At 39.8% G+C, this 11,949-nt stretch overlaps 1 pseudogene; it reads right to left on the bottom strand.

Annotated features, from left to right (window-relative positions):
* Nucleotides 1-1,493: 1,493 nt before the first annotated feature.
* On the bottom strand, nt 1,494-1,608 carry LOC128636966 (uncharacterized; annotated as a pseudogene).
* Between the last annotated feature and the right edge of the window lie 10,341 nt (nt 1,609-11,949).

The following is an 11,949-nucleotide window of genomic DNA, read 5'->3' as shown; positions in this document are numbered from 1 at the left end:
TCTTTCGAAAACCACTTAAGAAAGGAAATCTAACCTAGTACGAAGAACCGCCTTATCGGCATGAAAGATAAGAAAAAGGCGAATCACACTCTGAGCAGAAGAGATAACAATAATAAAACAAAAACTTCCAAGATAACAACTTAATATCTATGGAATATAAAGGCTCAAATGGAGCCTGCTGTAAAACTTTAAGAACAAAGTTAAGGCTCCAAAGACGAGCAACAGACTTAAACACAGGCCAGATTCTGACCAAGGCCAGACAAAAAGATTGCATGTCTTATAGCAAATCTTTCTAGCATGCGAGCCTAAGTCATCGTCTCAATGACCAACACAGAAAACCTAAGCTTCAGAGAAATGAGATTTGTATGAAGGAAAGGACCCTGAATCAGAAGGTCATTCCTCCAAAGCAGCCTCCAAGGTGGAGAGACAACATTTCCACTTGGTCTGTATACCAGATCCTGTGAGGCCACGCAAGGGATATTAGAATCACCGCCGCCCTCTCCTGTTGGATACGAACAATGACTCGTGAAAGGAGAGCAAACAGAAAAAAACAGGTATGCAAGACTGTATCCCAAGAAAAACTCCAGAACATCTATCAGGGCAGTCTGCGGATAACTTGACCATGAACCGCACCTTGGAAGCTTGGCGTTCTGCCAAAACACCCTCAGAAGCCAACTCCGGAACCCCCCTTTTTAGGGTTTGCCCAGAGAACACCCCCCGGATGGAGAGCCCACTCCCTGGGATAAAATAACAGTCTGTTTAGAATTCCGATTCCCAATTGTCCACCCCTGGAAAGTGGATGACAGACAAAAAATGGTGAACTTCCACCCACTGAACAATCCAAGTCCCCTCCTACATGGTGAGGAACCCCGAGTTCCTTCTGGTGGTTGATATAAACCATTGAGGTGATATTGTCTGACTGGAATCAAGCTAAGGACGAATGAGGCCAAGCCATCAGAGTCTTGCAAATCACTCTCAACTCCAAGATGTTAAAGAGGAGAGCAGACACATCCGAGTCCAAAATCCCTGTGCCTTAAACAAGACCCAGCCCATTTACCAGCCCAGCTGGTTGGTGACCATGGTCATATTACCCAGGAATGTCTCCAGAAGCATGCACCCTGAGATAGATACTCCTGAAAAACCACTACGGGAGAGAGTCTCTTATCAACTGATATATCCTCTGAGACAGATCCGAATGTTCTCCCTTTTATGAAAAAAAGCAAAGGGAATGATGTCCATTGAAACCATCAGACCAAGTCCCACTATACATTGAGTCACCGAAAAGTGAAGGAAGATCCACTGCAGCTAGATCCAAACTCCCAACCTCCTGGTTGCAAGATGGCTAAGCTATCCACCGAGCCACTAGAGCTTGCTGTTGGCCAGACAGTAGACTGCAGAGAGAGGAAAAGGAATAAATCCTTGATTATCTGACCCCTATTAGACATCTTCTCCTAAATAGAGAATCAATTAAATAGAGAATCAATTAAGGTCCAAGCCTACCGCACCTAGTGTTCTCGATCTCCCATCCAGGTACTGACCAGGCCTGGCCCTGCTTAACTGCCGAGATCAGACGGAATTGGGTGCATTCAGGGTATTGTGGCAGTAGACCCAAATAAATCACCCTTGTAGATTGGACAAGGGAACTCTTCTCCAGATTAATTTCCCATCCATGGGAAAGTAGATGGAACAAGATCTCTTAAAAAAGAGTTTGCTTGAAGGATGACACCTGAACCATATATTGTTCAGAAAAACACCCTTGCAATACCCCAAGACCTAAAAGTCTGTCTAGGTTGACGAATCTCAGAAACTTGAGAAGATCCCGAATCAAGGGAACAATAAATCCTTCAGGTCTATGTTCGTTATGAACAGGCCCTCTTCAACCAAATGAGAAAGGATATTACTTTGAAGGTCAGAACCTGAGTTACTTGAGGTAAATACTTGGATCCCATTCCCAAACTGGGACTGGAACTATCACTCCCAGAGAGGAAGGCCCTAAACCCAGTTCAGGGAATGTCTCCCATCATACCTGGATTAAAGATACTCTCTGGGAGGAAATCTTAGACTGGACTCAAAAAGGCATGACTGACCCTGTAGAAGAGGAAAAGGAAAACTTTCCTCTAGTCTTACTCTCTTGACGTGTGGTAGAAAAATCTTTTTTACCCGTAAAGTCAGAGGATAATTCTGCTAGACCAAGTCCAAACAAGGTCTCATCCTTAAAAGGAGACACCAGAAGCGTGGATTTGGAGGAAACATAAAATATTGAACCTGCAACTTCATAACTATAAAGCCTAGACTGTACCACTAAGCCACAGGTTGGCTTCTCAGCTGACCAAGATTTAAACCACAATGCCCGGCGGCTAGTACAGCAAGACTAATAAGACAAGACATTGCTCTAAATGAACAATTAAACCTCCAGCTTCTTAGCCATGGATCCGGAAAGGAGCAGCCACCCTCCATAGGGATCAAAGTTCTCTGAGCCATAGTATAAAAGCTTCCTTCTTCTTAAGGCGCCATGCATTTTAATGGCGTCAGCAACAGGAAAATCCTTTAAAGGATGGGAGACAGGGAGAAAGGTATCCCTAGATTCTCCTACACCTGTGACAATATCTATAGCACGTCTAGAAAAATTTCCACAAAGGAAGGAACATCATAGAAATTATCAAGTTTACAAAAATTCCAAGGGTTGACGACGACAGGGGTATCAATGTCGTCCAAGTAGCTAAAACCTCCTATAACAGTACACAAGGTGTGCAAGCATACATCTGAAGGAGATGACTTCAGCATCAGATGAAGGAATTATACTGTTCAAATCTGAGATGTTCCCTCAGAAACTACTAGCCAATCTTCCTCACCAGACTTAGGAGAGAGAACAACTGTCAGGGTTTTACCATTCTGTACCTTTAACTACTAATTACCATACTGCTATTTAAGGCTCCACCTAGTGTTGAACGTTGCTTGGTAATTTGTTCAGTCACTCACTGTTCCTGAACGCTACACACCCAGCCATTCCCTCCTGTCTAAGTTGGGATTCCCTGCTACTGATACTAATTTCTGTTACTCAAGACTTGCGGTATTGCAGCACCTCATCTCTGTTCCTGTCTCTCTCGCTGCTGCTTGCTTCCTGCTCACTCGCATGCTGGTCCGTTGGCGTGTGACGTCACGCCCGACTTGTCTCTAGGTGAAACCGCAGCCGCCACACACTCTCACTGAATCTCTGCACACGCTGTCTGCATTACTTCTCCGGTAACTCTGCTTTTGCTCCACGCTGAGGATACTATTTGGGAAGTCGGTTTGTATATACTACCATCAGGATTACCGGTCTGTATTACCAATATACAAATAAGGATATCTTGCCTCTCATGTCATTTGTTGCTGCTTGCCTCAAGTAATCAAGTAATCAAGTTTACCTGCCATACTAAGCTATTAACCAGTTTATTTCATGTACTAACTGTTACATCAACTCTTCCGCTTGTGATTCATTTCATTGACTTGCACAGTGACTTTTGCCATATCTAACATTATGCTTCAAGGTACTGCTCCCTTTTGCATTAACCACTGATGTACTTTTTGTGCTTAAACTGACTTTAACCCAGCAACTACTCACAACTGCAAATCTTGTATCCGGTTGTAAATAACCAATGAACCTACCTTGCACAACTCTAACTAAAGTGTGTGTGTGTGTGTGTGCAAGCTATGTAAATATTTTATATGTGTGTGATGCGAGTCTGCAACTATTTTGGAAGTGAATAAGTTTCTCTCTAAACTCTGGAATTCGAGTTATCCTACATTACCATACTATATTGTTGTTTAGCTCATTCCATTCCTCTTGTATACCATCTTCACACTGTATCCTACAGTAGTGACCCTCAGATCTATGAGCATAACAGGGTTCACACAAGTTAGATCTTAGTGAACCCGAGGTAAGGTGTGAGACTGAGTGGTCCTGCAAGAACAAGGGTACTAGTTCATACTTAAACATAACAACAACCTGCATAGCAGAAACCTTACTTTCGAAACTCTAAATGGCCTCTTCCACATTCCCTGTAGGTAAGGAAAAAACAGATAAAGCCGCAGATACCTCAGAGGATACGTGAGCTGCAAACTCTGTAGGCAAATACACTCCTCCAGGAGATTAAGAGGAACCGCAGGGCACTGCATGTGACGCCATAAAGGCTTGGGACGTTTAAGGAGAAAGCTCTGGCATTGCCTGACCAGCATCGTCCTGGGAGAGATAAGTTTTAAGTTTTTGCTAAGCAAACGGTACAGAAAAAGCATAGACGTCTTAATTTGTCTAAAATTATTCTTAGAAGCGAAAAGCTCCAACAAATTTATCTTTCCAAATTACTTATAAAAAAAAATATGATATTTAGTAAATCCTTAACTAAAAGATTTAAAGTACATAAACATTGAATGTCTCTAATAAACAAAGCTCACTTTATTATAAAGCAAAGCAAATGAATACAGGAATATACTAAGCTACAGTGTTTAACTGCTAAAATATAATGCAAATGTATAATGCTTTATATGCTTATATATACATTGCCAAATAAAACGATGAGCTTCTAAGAAATAAAATAATTTATTTATAAGTTCTCCTCTATGGAATCCAAATAACGTTTTTTTGCTAGTAAACTAAGCATAAAATGAGAAACACAACTCCATTAGGAAACTATCGGCTAGATTATGAGTTTTTGTCGGTAAGCTGTGCGGTGCTAATGAGCAGTTTATGCTCACCGCTCACCTACAGACAACGCTGGTATTACGGGTTTTTAGAAACCCGGCGTTAGCCGCAGAAAAGTGAGCGTAGAGCAAAATTTAGCTCCACATCTCACCTCAATACCAGCGCTGCTTACGGTAGCGGTGAGCTGGCTAAACGTGCTCGTGCACGATTTCACCATAGGAATCAATGGGGCAGAGCCGGCTGAAAAAACCCCTAAAACCTGCAAAAAAGCAGAGTTCAGCTTCTAACGCAGCCCCATTGATTCCTATGGGAAAATACTTTTATTTCTACATCTTACATGAACACCCTAACATGAACCCTGAGTCTAAACACCCCTAATCTTACACTTATTAACCCCTAATCTGCTGACCCCGACATCGCCGACACCTGCTTTATATTATTAACCCCTAATCTTCCGCTCCGGACACCGCCGCCACCTACATTATACTTATTAACCTCTAATCTGCTGCCCCAACATCGCCGAACCCTACATTATTTTTATTAACCCCTAATCTGCCGCCCCCAATGTCGACGCAACCTACCTACACTTATTAACCCCTAATCTGCCGCCGCCAACGATGCCGCCACTATAATAAATATATTAACCTCTAAACCTAAGTCTAACCCTAACACCCCCTAACTTAAATATCATTTAAAATAATCTAAATAAAATAACTTTAATTAACTAAATTATTCCTATTTAAAACTAAATACTTACCTATAAAATAAACCCTAAGCTAGCTACAATATAACTAATAGTTACATTGTATCTAGCTTAGGCTTTATTTTTATTTTACAGGCAAGTTTGTATTTATTTTAACTAGGTACAATATTTATTAAATAGTTATTAACTATTTAATAGCTACCTAGTTAAAATAAATACAAATTTACCTGTAAAATAAGTTACAATTACACCTAACACTACACTATAATTAAATTAATTACCTAAACTAACTACAATTAAATACAATTATCTAAATTACGGAAAAGCCCCCCACTAAATTACAGAAAATAAAATAATTACAAGTTTTTTAAACTAATTACACCTAATCTAATTCCCCTAATAAAAAAAGCCCCCCAAAATAATAAAAATCCCTACCCTATACTAAATTACAAATAGCCCTTAAAAGGGCTTTTTGCGGGGCATTTCCCCAAAGTAATCAGCTCTTTTACCTGTAAAAAAAAATACAATACCCCCCCAACATTAAAACCCATCACCCACACACCCAACCCTACTCTAAAACCCACCCAATCCCCCCTTAATAAAACCTAACACTAACCCCTTGAAGATCACCCTACCTTAAGACGTCTTCACCCAACTGGGCAGAAGTGGTCCTCCAGATGGGCAGAAATCTTCATCTAAGCCGGGAAGAAGAGGTCCTCCAGACGGGCAGAAGTCTTCATCCAGAAGGCATCTTCTATCTTCATCCATCCGGAGCGGGTCCATTTTCAAGACATCCGACGCGGAGCATCCTCTTCTTTCTTGATCCGACGGCTAAATGACAGTACATTTAAGTGACGTCATCCAAGATGGCGTCCCTTCAATTCCAATTGGCTGATAGAATTCTATCAGCCAATCGAAATTAAGGTAGAAAAAATCCTATTGGCTGATGCAATCAGCCAATAGGATTGAGCTTGCATTCTATTGGCTGTTCCAATCAGCCAATAGAATGCAAGCTCAATCCTATTGGCTGATTGGATCAGCCAATAGAATTGAACTTCAATCCTATTGGCTGATTGCATCAGCCAATAGGATTTTTTCTACCTTAATTTTGATTGGCTGATAGAATTCTAACAGCCAATCGGAATTGAAGGGACGCCATCTTGGATGACGTCACTTAAAGGTACCGTCATTTAGTCGTCGGATCAAGAAAGAAGAGGATGCTCCGCGTCAGATGTCTTGAAGATGGACCCGCTCCGCTCCGGATGGATGAAGATAGAAGATGCCGCCTGGATGAAGACTTCTGCCCGTCTGGAGGACCTCTTCCTCCCGGCTTGGATGAAGACTTCTGCCCGCCTGGAGGACCACTTCTGCCCGGTTTGGTGAAGACATCTCAAGGTAGGGTTATCTTCAAGGGGTTAGTGTTAGGTTTTATTAAGGGGGGATTGGGTGGGTTTTAGAGTATGGTTGGTTGTGTGGGTGGTGGGTTTTAATGTTGAGGGGGGTATTGTATTTTTTTTTACAGGTAAAAGAGCTGATTACTTTGTGGCAATGACTCGCAAAAAGCCCTTTTAAGGGATATTTGTAATTTAGTATAGGGTAGGGATTTTTATTATTTTGGGGTTTTTTTTATTAGGGGGATTAGATTAGGTGTAATTAGTTTAAAAAACTTGTAATTATTTTATTATTTTCTGTAATTTAGTGTTTTGTTTTTTTCGTAATTTAGTTTATTTTATTTAATTGTAATTAATTGTAGTTAATTTAGGGAATTAATTTAATTATAGTGTAGTGTTAGGTGTAATTGTAACTTAGGTTAGGTTTTATTTTACAGGTAAATTTGTATTTATTTTAGCTAGGTAGTTATTAAATAGTTCATAACTATTTAATAACTATTGTACCTAGTTAAAATAAATACAAAGTTGCCTGTAAAATAAAAATAAACCCTGAGATAGCTACAATGTAATTATTAGTTATATTGTAGCTAGCTTAGGGTTTATTTTATAGCTAAGTATTTAGTTTTAAATAGGAATAATGTAGTTAATAGTAATTTTCTTTAGATTTATTTAAATTATATTTAAGTTAGGGTTAGGGTTAGACTTAGGTTTAGGGGTTAATACATTTAGTATAGTGTAGGCGATGTTAGGGACGGCAGATTAGAGGTTAATAATATTTAAAAAGGAAAACAATATACAGAGGTGCAAGATGGAAAAAAAACACACAATATTCTGTACAAATGAACTAAGAACTGATACTCTCCTTTAAGTAAGACCGTAGCCTTCTTGCAGTCTCTTCCTTGTGACTGTGTAAAGATAGATAGTAGTAGTAGATGGCGCTGGTCTATTGAATGATTTTCTCTAGTAAGTGAAGAGAAAAAAGGCTTGATGCATATATTGAAGTCAATTAATATGGGTGCAGTATACTCACTCCATAAGATGAATATTTACAGCTGAAAGGGAACGTAGCGTCAGATGGCAAGAGTCCACAGGTTCCTGGAGTCAAATACTGAATTTTCAGGTTTATCCAAAAGTGGACTATAAATGAATAGAGACCCAAATGACAAAAGTATCCAGTGTATAATTGAAAAAAATGTAGTAACTTACTCCATAAATAAGGAGATTCCAGCTCAGCGCAGCAAAACAAGATCTTGACAATCTTTCAACAAAGGATAAAAGGTTTTATTTGCTCAACGCGTTTCAACGTATTACACGTCTTTATCAAGAGCATACATTAAAACAAGTAAAACAGGTAAGTAAAACCAAGTATTAGAGTTAATAATATTTAACTTGTGTTTGCGAGGCGGGAGTGCGGCGGTTTAGGGGTTAATATGTTTATTATAGTGGTGGCAATGTCCAGTTCGGCAGATTAGGGGTAAAAATTTTTATTTAAGTGTTTGCGATGTGGGGGGGCCTCGGTTTAGGGGTTAATAGGTAATTTATGGGTGTTAGTGTACTATTTAGCACTTTAGTTAAGAGTCTTATACTACGGCGTTAGCCCAAAAAAAATCTTAACTACTGACTTTCAAATGCGGAAAGAGTCTTTTCTCACTTTGAGAAAGATTCGTAATACCGGCGTTAGGAAAATCCCATTGAAAAGATAGGATACGCAATTGACGTAAATGGATTTGCGGTATGTTCGAGTCGCGCCAAAAAAGTGAGCGGTACACATGTACCTGCAGGACTCGTAATACCAGCAGGCATTAAAATGCAGCGTTGGGACCTCTCAACGCTGCTTTTTAACCCTAACGCAAGACTCGTAATCTAGGCGTTTGTCTCTTAACATACAGGCTAACAACCAAAATGAAGCACTGATGCAGCCGCTCCGGTCTAACCGAAGAAAAGGGGGCGTGTTCGCAAGCCTGCCTCAGTTAGAGCCTGAAATGGCTCTTCTCCAAATCAAAAAGAAGGCGGGACACAGAGTTGGCACAGAAATGAAGCGCGCATCTTAGTATACAAACATCACGCTTCATTCTGTGAGCCGAAAGAAGTTAGACAAAAAGCATGTTAGCACCCCTTCCAAAATGGCGCTGCACCGTTAACGACACTAGCAACAGGCTAGTACATAGACAGAAAGCACTCCCCATTAAATAAAATGAGCAATATAAAAGGCATAGGAAATTAGAGGATTAATTAACCCCTAAAGAGCCTCTAGATGTGAGCCATAATAAAAGTCAATAAATTAGGGAATACTATATACAGAAGGTATTAACCCTTAGTCTTGCTATTGGTCACCAGAAGTGCCTGCATCCTGCCTCTAATATCCTTCCCAAGGATATACATGTCCCAAATAATATTGCAGCTTGATCTCAAAAGTGCAAGTCCCCATACATAGAAGACACAGCACTTACCTGCATCTAGCCGTCCGGCAGGAGGACAGCCTACACAGCGTGAGAGGACGCCGCTCCTCACAGAGGCCTGTAGAAAAAAGAAAGAACAGAGTAAACTTACTCTGGCTTTCTATACCATGGGCAGCAAATATGTTAGGAAAACGCAACAAGGCCCACCTTATAAGTTCCTAACTGCTTAAAAGCCACCACTGCCCTACTTAAGAGACTAACGTGGAGTAAGGCTTGACCCCATCTTGAAAGGAAAGGTCAGAGTAAACCTACTCTGGCTTTCAAAATAATAAAATCTTGATTGAAGTGAAATTAATCCAATCTTCTTCCGACACCAAAACTTCAGCTCCTCCTTGCACCGAAGACAAAGAGAATGACTGGGGGTTGTGGGAAGGGAAGTGATACTTTTGACTGTGGTGCTCTTTGCCTCCTCCTGCTGGCCAGGAGTGGTATTCCCAACAGTAATTGATGAAGCCGTGGACTCACCATATCTTAGGAAAGAAATTGGGTTTCATATCCCTTTAATATATGTGTGTATACATCAGTGGCTGACATTTTTCCAAATAAGTTAATGGAATAAGCACAGTATTGTGAAAATGGGCTATGGACCCTTCCCAGGCAATTTTCAGCATACTGTGTATATCCCATGAACTCAGGGGCATATTACTGCCTAGGCAAACTAGGCACGTGCCTAGAGTGGCAGCTTGGAGGGGGGGGGGGGCTGCAATTTTTGAAGCCTCTGTGCCGGCTTGTACTTCTAATACCGGAGCGTGTGTACTTTGTCTTACTCTGGGGGCATAATCTGGTGTGCATAGAACTACAGCTCTTTTACACGCCCCTCAAGTTATACTGATCTCCATTACTGGGCTTCTTCCGCGATCATTTTATGACACAATGAAACTGGAAGAAGCCCAGTATCCCATGGAAGAAGCGTGCAAATATTTTACATTGCGAGAGGGGGTGTAGGATCAGTGAACACTCCAGACTGACAGTGTTTGGCCAAGGGGAATTTGCCGCTAGCACTGAACCAATCATGGGAGGTACTAGTTATTGGTATCGCCACCAATTATCAAAGGCTGTTATAACGGTAAGATAATTAAGAGCACAGCAACACTGAAAGTTGGGATATAAAAGTAACGCTATAAGACTGATGTACTAAACTGTTTTAAGTAGATTGCAATTTTACTCAGAGTATACATTCATTTTTTTCAGCAATCCAGTTTTGCAAGGAAGTGAACATTTTAGTATTTAAGGTGGTATATATATATATATATTCTTACACAACCCAATATTAACTTAGAGGCTGTCAACTACTAGTATATCTTTTTACAACATTGTTTTATTATCATTTTATATGCATTGTAATGAGAAGAAGTCCTCTAATTGACAACAAAGATGGAATAAATATTGTATATTAATTTATTATTAAGTGTTTAAATTGAACTGTCTTATAGGTATTAACCCTTTGTGCTTTTTTAGCGCTTTGTTTTTATCTTTTGAATTTTGAAGTTATGTCTATTTCCACTCCCCTGTATAATGTGACAGCCATCTATCAACCAATCACTAATGCATATACGTATATTTTGCGACTTCTTGCACATGCTCAGTAGGAGCTGGTGACTCAGAAAGCGTAAATATAAAAATGTGTGTGTTTATAGTAAGTTTATTTTCAAAAAAATAATATAACCTTGTGATAGAGCATTTTAGGCAGTAGAATGTATAAGGCAGAATCTGCTGTTACTGTTTGACTTTTACACTAAGGATTACTGTTGCAAGGGGTTAAATCCATCAGCCACTGGTATCGTATAGAGAAGCACCTCCTTGACTCTGACTGCATTGGTTATTTCCTCTTCTCATCTGCCATATCTCCCTCCTTCTCTCCCTCCCTTTCTCATTTTAATTTTGGAAAGCCAAAAAAAAAAAAAAAAGTATATGTCTATAAAAGGCCTAAAACCTGGGGGGGGAGTAGAATTTTGAGTGCCTAGGGCAGTACAAAACCTAACTACACCACTGCATGAACTCATTTGGGAAAAGCTTCAGCCTTTGTCATGCATAACAATGAAAACATATTTAAATGGGTGTGTATTGTATTTATCTAATATAATACACACAGTTTAAAAAAAATGATGAGAAAGTTAGGTGTCTGCAAATCTGCTTGAGTGCTTAAGTTTAACGTGTTCTTGTAGTGTGAAATACAACTGTATTATATGTAGATTTTCCATCCCAAGCTTCCTCTGAAGATCTATTTACTGGAGGTTGTAATTTTACATTATATATATTATATATATATAGTATGTGAGGTGAGGTCAGTGGCTGGTGAGGTACTAGCTAGTATCAGAGCCAGATATACGCAGGTAAATCTGCAAAAACACTCAGGCACACAAAAACATTCAAAGGCACACACACTCACAGACAAACAAAAACAAAAACATTCAAAGGCACACACACTCACAGACACACAGAAACATTCAAAGGCACACACACACAAAAACATTCAAAGGCACACACACTCGCAGACACACACAAACAGAAACATTCAAAAGCACACATTCACAGACACACACAGAAACATTCAAAGGCACACACACACAAAGAGAAACATTCAAAAGGCACACATTCACAGACACACACAAACATAAACATTCAAAAAGCACACACACAAAGAGAAACATTCAAAAAGGCACACATTCACAGACTCACACAAACATAAACATTCAAAAGGCACACACACAAACA

This window comes from Bombina bombina, chromosome 7 (genome assembly GCF_027579735.1).
Source record: "Bombina bombina isolate aBomBom1 chromosome 7, aBomBom1.pri, whole genome shotgun sequence".
NCBI lineage: Eukaryota > Metazoa > Chordata > Amphibia > Anura > Bombinatoridae > Bombina > Bombina bombina.
The sequence above is the reverse complement of the archived record's forward strand: the minus strand, read 5'-3'. Positions and strand labels throughout refer to the sequence as shown.